This window comes from Caloenas nicobarica, chromosome 8 (genome assembly GCF_036013445.1).
Source record: "Caloenas nicobarica isolate bCalNic1 chromosome 8, bCalNic1.hap1, whole genome shotgun sequence".
In the NCBI taxonomy this organism is placed as follows: domain Eukaryota; kingdom Metazoa; phylum Chordata; class Aves; order Columbiformes; family Columbidae; genus Caloenas; species Caloenas nicobarica.
Genome location: NC_088252.1, coordinates 25295967 through 25309947, shown reverse-complemented (window position 1 = coordinate 25309947; position 13981 = coordinate 25295967). Strand labels below are relative to the sequence as shown.

The 13981-nt window shown below is 38.9% G+C and overlaps 1 protein-coding gene across 2 annotated transcripts in view; it reads left to right on the top strand.

Annotated features, from left to right (window-relative positions):
- LOC135991580 (multiple epidermal growth factor-like domains protein 6) overlaps positions 1–13981 on the top strand; it is a 199209-nt gene that overhangs the window by 17132 nt on the left and 168096 nt on the right. The window lies entirely within an intron of this gene.

The following is a 13981-nucleotide window of genomic DNA, read 5'->3' as shown; positions in this document are numbered from 1 at the left end:
ACTTAAAATTAAAGTTGCCTCTGCTGCATTACAAGTGGTTGGTTGGTTCTTCTCCAGAATTTGCCAATTTTGGCATTGAACTTTAGCAAAGTGAGCTGGAAAATTAATTTGGTTGAAATCAGATGAATTTCTGTAATAGATAGTACCGTTGAATATCAGCAGTGGTGTCCAGTGGAATATCTTTCTGTTGCTTCTAAACTTGCACATTCTTGTGGCGCTCTTGCTAAATTTCTCAGCATTGTGAGAGTAAATTCTAAGTCAAAGCAGGTTGGGCAGCAGGTAAAGAATGTAGCAAATGAACTGAGTGTATTTATTCATGGAATTTCTTTTGGTGCATCTGAAAGTAGGAAGGCTGGTTTTACAGATTGCTACCAAGTATTTCCTAGTATTATCGAAATAATTTATGCACCAATCTTTCATTTCAATAACTGTGTTCTAGCAGATTATAGACTAAATTCTATGTGACTTAGGCTACCACCCACACTCAATGGGAATCTTTTTCTCTCAAATGCTGGTTCTCAATCTGTTAAGCCCACAATGGGTTGTCTTGTAATTTATGTGAAATAAGACCATCACACATACTGTGTATAGCTCTCCAAAATTATAGAACTGCATCCATTTGCCTTCTTAAGGCAGGGAGGAAAGTCATTCCTTCGGAGTAGGCTGTGATTGGGACAAAGGATTTCTTTTCTATCAGAAGAATGATAATTTCAACTGAAGCACATTGTGTTTTGCTCAAAGAAAGGCAGATTTTTTTAATATTTAGGTTTTTTGCTTTTAAATTGTAACATGCTTACATCGTCACCTGGCTTGTCTGTCATAAAATATAAGTGAGAAGGAATGTAACAACTATTTAAGAGCTGAAAAGTTGAGCTCTGTACTCGATACATGGCTTTTATCACGCTTGCTTCGTAACCTCTGCCAGGCTCTGGGCTCCAGCAAGGCTGATGGGATGGATTTGGTCTTGCATGGGCTCGCTGCACCAAAGCCACCATGTCTGTATGGGCAGCCGCCTCCCTCAGAAAAGGTACCAGAGCAGCTGGAATTGCAGCAGGTGTGGTAAGCGGGAAATGCAAAATGTCAGCACACGTTGCAACAGGGTCGTTTCCATTGATGTGTGGTCATAGATAACAGTTTTCATTTATTAGCAGGTATTTAAATACAATGCAGAGCCCTTTACAATGAAACTTCTGCAGCCATCAGTGTGCCAACATCTTTAGACCGTATTAATTTGATTAAGCAGACTCCAAGGGTGACGCTGTAATTGTGTATTTTGTTACTGCTTATAGAAACAACAAGTTTATATACATAACTTGGCATGAAGCATTGACAACGATGCAGGTTGCTTCATTATTGACTTACCGCAGAGTTGCCTCTTCAAGGTAAGCAGGAGCAGGATGTTGAAGCAGCCCATATAATAAGCTTTTATTATACCAAATGCAATAAAAGTCTCAGCAAATTCTAAATTGTCTTTGCTCAACTTTTTAAGTCTCCTTCTGTTGCCGGAGAAGACCCACAGCACTAAGGCATTTCCAACAGGCTCTCAGGATTATGTGGGTGCAGCCTGTGGGTAGCACAGGTTAGATTTTCAAGTGCAATGTGATTGCGCAGTCTCTGTTTCACAGGTTGGTGACTGCAGACACTGTAGAAACAACGTGAGGTATCCTGCAGTTCCTGCTCTTTGCAGTTGGGTGGAACTTTATCTTGGTGGTTTGTCTGTTTTCTATTGATTCTGAAGGTTTGAATGGAATTTCAGTAGTCATCGTTTTCAGGTTTATACAGTAGCTGCTATCGCAGCCTGGCAGGAGTGAGTTTATAAATTAAATTCTGAAGGGAAAAACCTGCTTTCAGAAAGAACATTATGGACAATTCACTTGCCTAACAAAAGCAAGGTAATTTAGAGTGTAAGGCCCCTTAACCATGGCAGGCGCCTCCAGACAGATGCTTCTGAGTTTTGTATCATATTTGTTGTAAGCAAAACTAAAGAAAATATACTGTGGAAGTAGCAGCTATAGCCTCTCTGTCTTTGTTTGATGCTGCAATACTGCTGTTTATACAGCTCGAATATAATTTGACTGCATTTCTTAATAGTAATATGTTGTTTTAAATGTTGTCCCCTCTTCCCTACTTGCATGTGCAACCTCGCTCTAAAATAAACTGTTTTCCTTCCAACACTTCACCCAAACAAAAAGGAATTTCTCCTACCAGCATCTTTGGCTCGGAGTGTTCAGGGAGCTCTGTCAGGGCTTTGCAGGGGAAGGGAGGCTCTAATTGAATGCGCGACCACAAAATACCTGCCTGTTGGGCATCCTTGGTTGTAATCTTGGTTTCTGTCACTTTTGGTGTTGTGGCCTCCTGTCAATCTCCTGACAGAGCAGGAACCATGGGCATTTCATAACTGTGCTTGCAGTCATTTGAGCAAAATTGTTGTGTGTATCCCATTTTCTATCCTCTCCCCTCCAACCTCTTTGCTTATCTTCTTTCTGTTTCTGTCATTCAGTGCTGACAGCTAATTCTAAAGTTTCACTTGCGATGTGGCTCTCGTGATCTTCCTGCTGGGCACTACCATCCATAGACAATAGTCAAGAAATTATTATATAAAAATATTTCAAATCAGTTACTGTAAGAAAAAGACATGGGAACATACATTTTGAGAATCCTCTAATCTGGCTTTTCCTCCTTGTTGCATTTGTATTTGCCATGAGGTTAGTAAATAGGTCAGGCTCCTGGAAATCACATTGTGATGTAGTTTGTCCTGGTCTGTCCTGCAGAAAGTTTGTGACAGATCATCAAGAATGACTTACGACAGCCCAGTGCATCACAGCAATCTGCAGAGAGATGATTATTCACAATTGGCATGATCGCATCTAATGACTTTTTAAAGATATCGTGGTGTTTTAGCAGCCTGTAACACATTATTTCTGGTCAGATGCTGAAAGGATGATTTCTGTAACAAACTTCTGTAATTGTGACTAGAAATGCATTACTGCATCTCTTGTATGCTTCCTCTGTATTTTTATTATTTTACACACACAAGCAGCAATTCAAACTTAGAAGAAAGATTTATGAGTTAAATGGTCGAGCTCTTCATGTAGCCATTACAAGGATTCAGTAACAGATTGAGCTGTCTCTTTCCTTGTCTGCTACAATTTGTCTTGTAATAATAGACTTATATCAATTACAATGTAAACTTGCAAGCTGTATTTCTTGCTGTTTTTTTGTAACTTGTTTGGAAGTTGAGATTCCCATTTCTCTTGAGCCCAGTGAAAGGGAGGGAAGACTTGTTACAAAAAAAGAGAAACGGTAAAACCCAGCGCCAAGAATAAAATGTGCTGCAGTGCAGGTTTCATTGTTATTCCCTAGTTGTCCTGATAATCTTGTTCAAGGCCTGCTGGCCACCTGAGCTGGACATGGAAGTAAATTAATTTCATTTAGCTTGTTTAATTCAGCCCTGGGACTTGCACTTGGGCATGCAGCTCGTGAAAGCATTCCAAATTCTACAAACAAGGGTAACTTTATTTACTCCTTGTGTACATAAAATTGCTCAATGCAAAATGAGGAATTAGTTTTGATTCTTAAACATTTTGTCATGAAACATCAAGTTATTGCTGGATTTACCAAGTGCCTCCTGACGTTTTTAGTACTTAAAGTAAAAGCAAGAGTGAGAACTGAATGGGCGTCATAATTTCATGACCGAAACAAAATCCCAGCATTACAGAAGTTTTGCAAGACGCTGCCATAATTAGGGAAGAGTAACTACAGCTGAGCATCTCTGAGATGATGGGTGTTACCAGAAGACGTTTAAAAATAGGTAAGGAATGACCCGGGCAGACTTGTCAGGAAAGTGATCTTATGATGACATGATGTTTGTCATTTTAGCTTAGTCATTTGAAGAAAGCTGAACAGAATATTCCAGTGTTTAACAGAGTAAGTGTCAATATATTTAAATTTTACACCTTGCTGTAATGCGGGTGGAATTTTAAATTCTTTTATGCCGGCTGATGTAGATGACAGAAGATTGCATGCTTGGGAAGCGTTTGCCACATCCTGAGAGGCAGTGGGGTCTGCTGAATACAGTGCTCACCTGATATTTGAGATAAGAGCTTTGTTTTTCACCTTCCACTGACCTTGGGTATGAGTTCAATAACTTCTAGCAAATTATACCACTATGCCTCAATTTTTTTGTATGTGAAATGCTGATAATGATAGCTCATTCCTTTGTAAAGTGCTTTGAGACCTAAGTAATTAAGTGTAAGATAATAGCATTGGAATGTGTGTATAAAGGTAAAATGCACACTGCATGGGTAACTAAAATGAAATGCTTCTGAGATAGATATTCATCAGTTCATTGACTAGCTGTCAATCTCTTCCTTAACTCTGGTCACACGCTATTAAGATATTGAACTATATAAAGATTCTAAGAAGCAAAAATGTCAGCATCTCCTAGTCAAGGTAGTTCACTGTTTATGCTACAGAACTACTTAAAACAAAGGTGGGTGTTTTTTTAAATCATTGATTAAAATGGCGTGAAGTCTGATGGATCTTCTTGCAACCAAAAATATCTCATTTATTGTGAAAAAGAATCTGCTTCCATTTTCCTCTAGGAAATATTTCTTCCTGCAAAGAGTTATTTGGTAAAACTTCTGATTAATGTCCTGTCTGCCATTTTAGTCTCTTGGAGAGATGCATATTTTCCTCTTCTTTGAGACTGAAGACCTAGACAAGCCTTACAGGGCAGTATATATCCATGAAACAGTGCTACAAATTTTCATTCTTTGTAGGTTCTGCCTCAGATGGGGGCTGTGAAGCTTCACAAGATCGAAAAATCCAGTTTTTGGCCCTTCCAGAAGCCATATAAAAGCTTGACAGCACTAAAGCTTCCTTGATGGCACAGAAGTCCAGCGAGGGATTTCTATAAGCACAGAGGCAACAAAAATAATGTGATTTAGGGCAAAAAGCAGAAAGGAAGGTATGAATGATGAAGTAGACTGTCCTTGTACTTGCAAAACCATTTCACATCTCATAACCATTCAAAAACGTGGCTTGTGTAATTCTTCAAAAGACAGACAATACTTGCGTGGTTTGGAAGAATATTAGGGCAGGAATCAACTGAAATAGCGGAGTTGGGGATATTAAACTCTGTCAACGTATCTTCAGGGTGCACAGGAACCAGCTCTCATTAGAGCTTGATGCTTAACTTGGTTATTTTTAATAACTGGGAAGTAGCACTAGATATGTACAATTTATTTAAGTAAGTACTTTAGTATGCTTTCCTGTTTCTTGTGCTTGGAAATGGTGGATGATTTTTGTTTGGCTTTCTTTTTTTTTTTACTGCACAATTTTAATTCCTGCTTTGTCAGCGCAAATTTGGCTAAAATTTGGTTTATAAAGGAGTCTATATAAACCAAATGCTTTAGGCAATTTTATGTGGTTAATCAGAAGCATTTGCAAGAGAAAGTATGGCAACAGACCTTTGGTGTTTAAAATTAGTATATTAATGAGAGCAGCTATTTATAGTTGAACTGAACTGGTGGGTGCCTTATTGTATTTTTTTTTTTTTGTGATGTCTTACAATACTTAGAACCAATCGATTTCATCCTGTCTTACATGTAGGAAAAAGGGAAAACTACTGGTGTCTTGTTCTTTCAGTCCATAATTAGTTTATCATATCTAATTAAATTTTAGCCATGGAAAAGTCTTCCGTTGTAACCTTTTGGCAGATTCTGGTCTCACTGCATGGTTAGAGACCTTCAGCTCTTCAGTGATCTAATTGCCCTGAAAATCTAAACCAAATATGCACCGGTTGATTATTTCTTCCCCCCACCATGTGCTCCCCATATCTTAATGTAACATATAAATTTCACATTAAATTTCTAAATGTTTTAGAAGGAAAAAAACCCTTTTTTTCAGTATTAAAAGAAAATAAGTCTGTTTCTAATGCACAGCATCAACTCCTACATGTAGGTCTACCAAAATAGTCAACTGCTGTCATTGAGTAATGGCTTCTGGGTTTGGTCTCATGGTAATAGACCTTTCTCTAGTCTCCATTCTGCACCTTGATGGCAACTGATAGATAGGCTGACACTTAAAACAGATTGTGATTTGAATAATAAATTACAGACCTATATAGTCATAAATTAATACAAATGTAACTTCGGACCTAAATATAAAAAGTCACAGAGCTGTGGCTGATTGGAAACCCATGAGAAAGATGAGTTGAATGTTCTGTGCAGAGACTTGCAAAAGACAAATATAGTGCACAAAGCACTGCAGAAGGTCCAAGTTATTTATAATCTCCCAAGAAAAAGTTACGATTAAGATAAAATGGCATTATCTGTTCTAATGATGGATAACAGTTGGAGATTAATTCCATTTGCAAGCAAGATTGTATGAATGATTCAAAAAATCCTGAAAGCGTGGCTTCCTCCAACCTTTCCATTCTTTCTTTTTTGCCCTTTTTTTGCATTCACTTCCCTCTTCACACACACCTGGACTTTGCCAGTGTTGTCTACCGGAAAACCTTTCAGCATCAGTAAGATACAAACCTCTCCAGATAAAAAGCCCTTTAAAATAACAGCTAAAAAGCCAGGAGGAATAAACGCTTTATCATTTTAGAATGGGAATGGTAAAACACTGATTGAAAAATCATGACAGGCTCTCACCTGGATATGACAGAATATAATAATCAGCCCGTCTTGCTGAAACGCTCTCGAGTGCTGGGGCTTCAGACCCATTAGTACAAAGCGACAGGTAGACAGACGGCGGTAGTGAAACAGCAAACAAATATGTCAGGAGTAAATGAACCTACGAACAACCACTTGAGAGCAAATTCACCCTCATTGTCTTTGGGACAAAAGGCTGTTTACTTTGTTCTTGCTGCAAAAAGTAGAAAAATAAGGGAAGAAAACTTGCTTTCTAGCTGCCAGCGTTTATTTGAGGGTGGTTGAAGAAGTATGGTAGCAAACCATGGCAAAGATGAGCGTTGTGCGGAGGATTTTATTTCGTGATTCTTGCCAGTCTCTATGTGACTGGTCAAATCTCTGGTTATCCAACCTGCCCGCTTCAGTGATGTGTCGATCACAATCAATTAGGTCGGGTTATACAGGTGAATTTAAACGACCCATGGTACTATGGCTGGACTGCTAACACCCAGTTCATGCCGTTTTTATGTGGTTCTGTATGCAACTCCTATGTTAAAACAAACAAGCAAACAAAACCCCAAACAACAACAGGGAAAAAACCCCAAACAAACAAAAAACCCCAAGAAACAACAAAAAAACCCTCATGCAAACAATCTAGATAACCTATGGGTTTAACAGTGGCAGAATATCCAGCAGATTTTTTTTTTTTTAATATTTATTGTTATATTTTGGGAGTTTTGCAGAGTGAATTTTGAGATTCCCATCTCATTCTCCTCTCAACAGGTAGCTCTCCCCTTTCTTTAATCTTCTGGCACTTGGTGTCCAAGGTCAGGCACTTCTGTCCTCTCTTGTGCTTTCTCACCATCCTCAGAAGGGACTGGACTGTCACGTGTTTCCAAAGAGGTACAAATAATAAGAAAACTCTTCACAAACAACGCTCAGTTGGCTGTTGCTTTCTGCTTCAGTAGATTAGTCCTGCATGTCATGGCTGGTTGTTTTTACTCCCATGAAACATTTTTGAGGCATTGTCATTGCAATGTTTCTTGTAAAAGGGAGGAAATGGAGCCTTCCTGAGCAGCACTTCAAGGATTATGACTGACAAAGTCAAGTTTAGGTAGCTAATTACTACTGAGGACCTAAACACTTTGTTGACGTATGGATATTAACAGGTTTTGACTGTAAAAGAAAATCCGCCTCCACAAGTGTGCATGTGCAGCTATTCGGTCAGGACTGTATCTCTAAGTCTGACTTAAGACTTGGACAATGGCCTTGAAGAAATGTTCTTAGCATCAAAGGAAGGCCTGTGGTTCCTTTCCCAGTTCCTTTCCTGCAATTCTCTCAAGCGAGATCTTGACATTTGCTTTATTCTGGAGGCTGTGTTTTAAGGCTGATGAGTAGAGCTGTTAACGTGGATCCTGTCATACATCCTTTCTACAGGAAATTCCTTCCATCCCTGTGTCTCCTTGGGTGTCCGCTTAGTGCTTTTAAGGAAACAGTGATTTGTTGTTAGCCATCATCCACCTAGAAATTTGTTTTCTCAGGTGTAATGACTGCAACAGAATTCTTCCATATAAATACCATTTTACAGTCATTTAACAGCATTCTTCAGTGCTGATGTTTATTTCATCTAAAAGGGGCAAAAGAGTTAATTGCATTGTCTAGGAATGGAGACAGAATCTTGCCAGCAACCACGAGGCATTACTGCTCACTTCGATATAACTGAACTCACAGTAGTGGCAGCTGGATTTAATTATAAGTTTGCAACCCTGTGGTTTCAGCAGCAGCTGCTGGAGAATGGATAATGCAAGTAGCCTTCGAAGCCATTCACATTAGAGATAAAACCTTGTCATTCAGAGAGACAGCTGACTGAACAAGTATTAAAATGAACAAAGATTTCCCCAGGGAGGTTGCAGGATGAGGTTTGCTTTTTTGTCTATCTGGCTCTTGCTCAGATATGTCAGGCATGCAGTATTTTATTCTGCGTTTCCACCCAAAATATGAGGCTATTCACAAACAAAAGTCCTAGAAGATCTCATCGCTGAACATATTGACCAGCAACACGTGTGCATGTGTGTTTTGTACTATGAGCAACTTCTGTAATGATGAGTGGTCTGGGCTGGGCATCAGTTGTGCGATTAACATGTGGCTAAATGAGTTAGAAAGGAAATAATGAGTTTCGTTGTATTTCTGTAGTAGTCTGATTAAGTAAGCACTATCCATACCTGAAATATGAAGATGGAGAGGGATGGGAGAAGGCTACACATTTGCTAAGGTCACCTTAAAGTTTCACTTTGGTTTTTTTATTTGATGGTATGTCAGTAACAGACTACCACAACTGACTTTCTGTGGAATAATATGTGGCTATTGAAATGATGTTTTCGTTTTTTGGTTGATATTTCTCAGTTTTTCTAGAATGGACAATTTCAAATTCCAAAGTGAATTTTAGTCTTGAAAAACCAAAACTAGAAGGTACAACCCCCACAGGGAATTTCAAGTATTTTCCAAGTCAGATTGGAACAAGAGCTATGTCTAAGTGATGTGGAAATTCTAAGTTTGATCTGGACTTTGTGCCTAGTTTCAAACATGGCTGTACTGGTACTATTGAGTATGACATGTCCTTACACCTGAATAACTGTTTCCTCCCAGGGTTTCCTTCTCTGGGAAGGCAAATCTGCCTCTTCTGTGTCATTAGATGCCAGCATGTCTTCAGAAGAAGACATTAAAAAGCAAAGCTGTACAGTTTTTGTACATATGCAGACCCTTTGGTGTTTTCCATAACAGAAGGGTTTTCCCTGGCAGCTGTTTGAAAAAACTTGCTCTTACTCTCAGCAGTTTTGGTAGTATTTCAATGGCAAGATGGGCATGTAACCTATAACATTCTTGACTAATCTCCAAAAGTTGTGCTATAAGCTTAAAGTCAGTATTACTTGTGGGTAATGATCAGTCTAATTAACTATAGAAGAAAAGAATCTCAGGACTTCTTTTATACAAACTTCAACATGTTAATTGGGCAAAGGAAGTTTTAACTACTCATGCTTAAATTTCTTCTGCTCGGCAAGGCTTTTTAGCATCTTTAAAATGGTTGTGACTGTACAGTACAAAAGCCAACAACTGCAATGCTGAACCGTGGAGCAGGTTTTCAACTTTATTCCGTTCAGACATTCACTGTTGTCATTTTCCAGGATCACTGGTCATAGTCGTTTCCTAAAATGACTTCCCGTGCTCCTGGAAACTTTGAGATGGGTAATGATTTGGAATACTGGGAGTCTTTGTCTGTTTTCTTTACCATGAGACTTGCTATTCTCTGAAAATAGGCACAGTTTATGGTATATTTTGTTGGGCACATAAAAACCTACGATAGTCAGTCGAATTCCAGATGGGAGGGTTTCAAAGCTGAGCCAGACATGACATTCCTTAGGCCTGTTCTTAGGTGCCCCCCTTTCTCCCCCCCAATAAAAATGATGCACTGAATCACACTGTTCATTTTTTTTCTCTTGTCCTCACTGCTTTCCTAGCCAGAAGTTGTGATTTCAACTTTAGATACAGTTATTTCAGAACTGTTTTCTGCTTCTTCAGGTGCTTTCTAATAACCTCTTCTAATTACAACCAAAGTTGAAAAGGCCCGATTTATTTCGTGGCCACCTGGAATAAAAGTGACTACTCTTGTTTTAAGATGTTTGAGAGATTCTGATGGTGTGTATCGCTTGTAAGGTACTGAAATGAGAGAAACGGTGTCTGTGCTATGCTTTTAAAGAGAACTTATTTTGAAATGTTTCCTTTTTTGTAAAATCTAATTGCTTTTGGTTCACCAAGAATTCATGGGCAATTGGTTTTCTCACTGTTACTCATACTGCAAGTGTAGCTTTTGTGTTCAGGATTGCTGACCTGAAGTTTTGTGGGTGGTTTTTTTTTTTTCTCTCTCACTATAATCTCAAACTGTTCTGGAGCTTGAAAAAGTTGGCAGGAGTTAGGGGAGACAATACTGATCTACTGGATGGTAGATGTGTCTTACATCATTTACTTCACATGTGAATATTAGAAATCCTTGTAGGAAATAAAATAAAGGCTAACCAAGGGGAGAAAGTAACCCATTCCAGTGGAGATGTTTTTGGGCTAATATTTCACTTGTCTATCCATCTCTTCTTCCTGCACCCCTGCCCCAACCTGGAAGGTACCTGCACATACAAGTGTGACTTTTTTTTTTTATTCCTTCTCTCTCACCAACTCTTACTGTGACCTCTAGATCCCAGTCTTACATTTATACTGTAAATAATGTAGAAACCGTAAATGTAATTTATTTGGGGTGGGGGGAAAAAAGTTAAACTCAATATGACGTTAAGCCTCATGAATATTTTTCTCATTTTGGAGCTTGTACCTTGTGGAACAGAGCCTTGAAAGTGTGTGCAATGCTTGCTTAACTGAATAGTCTTGTCTGCGCATTGTGGTACCGATATAAATAGGGGCTTTATGTGAGTGATGGTTTCCAAGCTGGGGTCTGCAGTTTATCACTTCTTTGACTGTGCAAAGATCCAGAAGTTGAGAGTTCGATTAAATCCTCTTTTCCCTGATTTCTCTGCTTTGTGGTTAAATATGAACTGGAGCTGTGCTCTTGGAGCTCTGCATTCATCGACTCGAAGGTGGTAATATATAATGTATTTGAGAACTGAATTTGGAATAAGTTTTGATGTTAGCATAGTAAAGCAACGATACCCACTTGTACTAATCTTCCTTTAGTTTTATGTGGTGTGTGAAGCAACAGGAAGGAGAATGTGCTAACAGAATAAATAACAGATTGATGTTCATCAGAGGGCACATTTAATAACTGTGAAATAAGTGAATATATTAACAATGCTTGCTAAATTATTTGCATGGAGGGCAAATTCATCTGTGGCATGACTGTACAATTATCCATTGACTGCAGCAGGGTTGTACTTCACTTCTCTACAGAATTTAGCCACAGCTTGTTTCATGTTCCGCCGCTTGTTCCAGCCAAGTAAATCTGAGACAGAAGAAAATTGTACAACACATGGGGAAAAATAGAAAGAGAGAAACTGTAGGTGTAGCTCTAAGTGATGCTCTCGTCATCATCTTTGTATTTCAGATAGCTTTGTGTGACGATCCATTTATCATGGCAGTTGTTCATTATTCTGCCAGCCACTTGGTGTTATCATTTATTCTGACAAGCACATAATAAAGCCGAGAGTTTCAGAGCTGATGAACTACTGTATAAGTAAATAGATACTTTAGGATTTTCAGGTTGTGCAACTAATTCAATTTAACTGAAAACATTTTCTCTTGGTTTCATCTAATTCTGTAAGAAAATGGGATGGCAAATAAAACAATTCACCAACAACTGAAATGCCATCAATCCTATCATAGACTATGGACAGCTTTATGAAGGTGAAGGATAAAGCTACCAGCAATTTAGAAAAGTGTGTGAAGGGTAACGTAACTCGCTAAAATTCAAGAGAGAACTTCAGCTATCATTCCAGAACTGTTCAAACCAAGGTTGGGTCAGTACCTGAATCTTTTCCCATTTTCTCAAAATTCCTGTGCATTCTTAAATAAGCATTTGTAACATAAGCATGCTGTCTTTATTAAAAAAAGTTATATCTAACTTATGGAATGCTACATACATGCTTTTGTTGTAAAAGCCTAGCTGGGCAGTTAGTGAACTTCAGCACTTTGCAGAGTTCAGTTACTGGATCCTAGGAATGATTCTTTCCACATACTTTAGCCTTAAGATGAAGAAGTAAGACTATCTAAAGGAAAAAAATCTTGAACTACCCCAAAATATCCAGTCGCCTGTATTCGTGAAGTTTCAGATGTACCTAAACATTTAGAAAAGCGAGATGCACAGGTTGTTGTGGGGGAGAACTCACAGGAGAGGAATTTTGTGAGGTTCAATGTGCTCTGACATGGTCTTGGTTAACCAGAAGTTCTTGAAATGGGGCTACTTTGTCAGCGTAAGTTTTCCTTATTAATTGATGGATTGCTCTCATGCCCTCTTTATGAATGTTCATTTACATAAGCTTTCAAAAATGCAAATTCAATGCCAGTGTCTCTTTCATTTTTAATAGACATATCAAAATATCATGTAGAAAGTGTGTGTAGTGGGGGTGTCGAACTCATTTTCACTGGGGCCACGTCAGCCTCGAGGTTGCCTTCGAAGGGCCAAATGAAATTTTAAGACCGTGTAAATGTAGGAGTAGTTATATTGTATAGGAACAGCACATTCAGATTTATAGTCAGTGAAAATGTACTATCAGGGCAGTATTGTGCTCTGGGATTCAGAAGTCGAATATGCTTGAAGTATCGTTCATCATGGTGCAGGTTATAGTCCCGTTACCTCGCACGAACACTGCTGGCTGACCCACAATGTGGTTCATTCTGTCTGTACAGTTCATTTGAAATAATGCCTTGAGTTTCCTTTGCCCTTTATCCTGACACAGGTACTTAGTAACTATCACCTGATTTATTTTATTGGGCTTGTTCCTTTCCAATATCACATTTCCTGACTTAGTAGTTTTAAACAGGTCAGATTTTTTTGTTCTCTTAGGAGGCCTATATTTCTGTCACCATTTCGAGGTTTTCTGTGTGGTCATTACTAACTTCATTCAGTGCTAAGAGAAACCTGTTAGATTTTTAACTAGTAATGGTGAACAACTCTTGCCTACAGAGCACACTGTCTTGACAAATGTGCCAGTCTCTTCCTAATGAGTTTAATGTCTATAGGCTAAATTAGTTGATGAGTTACGCAGCTTTGAACTGAGGCATGAGGACAAAGGATGGGTTATTATACTCGTCCAGAGACCACATCAATGTGGCTCATGTATCTTATATTGTACACCTTCCTAGGGAAAAGAAAATAAATAAAGTCTCATTATATGAGAACAGAATGACTGGAGGTTGGTCCAATGCTGCTGTGCTGGCATCCCACCCCATTCGAGGGACAGTGTGGCCCTCTGTTCTCCAGCACACTCTAGATAGAATCCAGCACCTTTCTGAAGTCCTTTTGCTGCCAATGCAATTCAGGATCGTCTTTCATCTACTGCAATGTCTTTCCTTGCTTTCCTTCTGTGTTTAATTTTGCAAGATATTCGCAGAAGTTATGAGGCTCAGTGGTAGGTGACTTTATTGGATGGTCCCTAGGACATGGGCCAGAGCGTATTGCAATCTCCTGTGAACAAACGTCTCCTGCATTGCATTTTATTGCACTGGAGTATGATTAAAGTCAGTACAGAAATTCTGGAGAGCGTGTGTGAAGCACCTAGTTTCCTTCCCAAGCCAGGAAGGATTTGTTGCTGCGCCAGCAACCCAAATCTACAAAGGCAAATGCT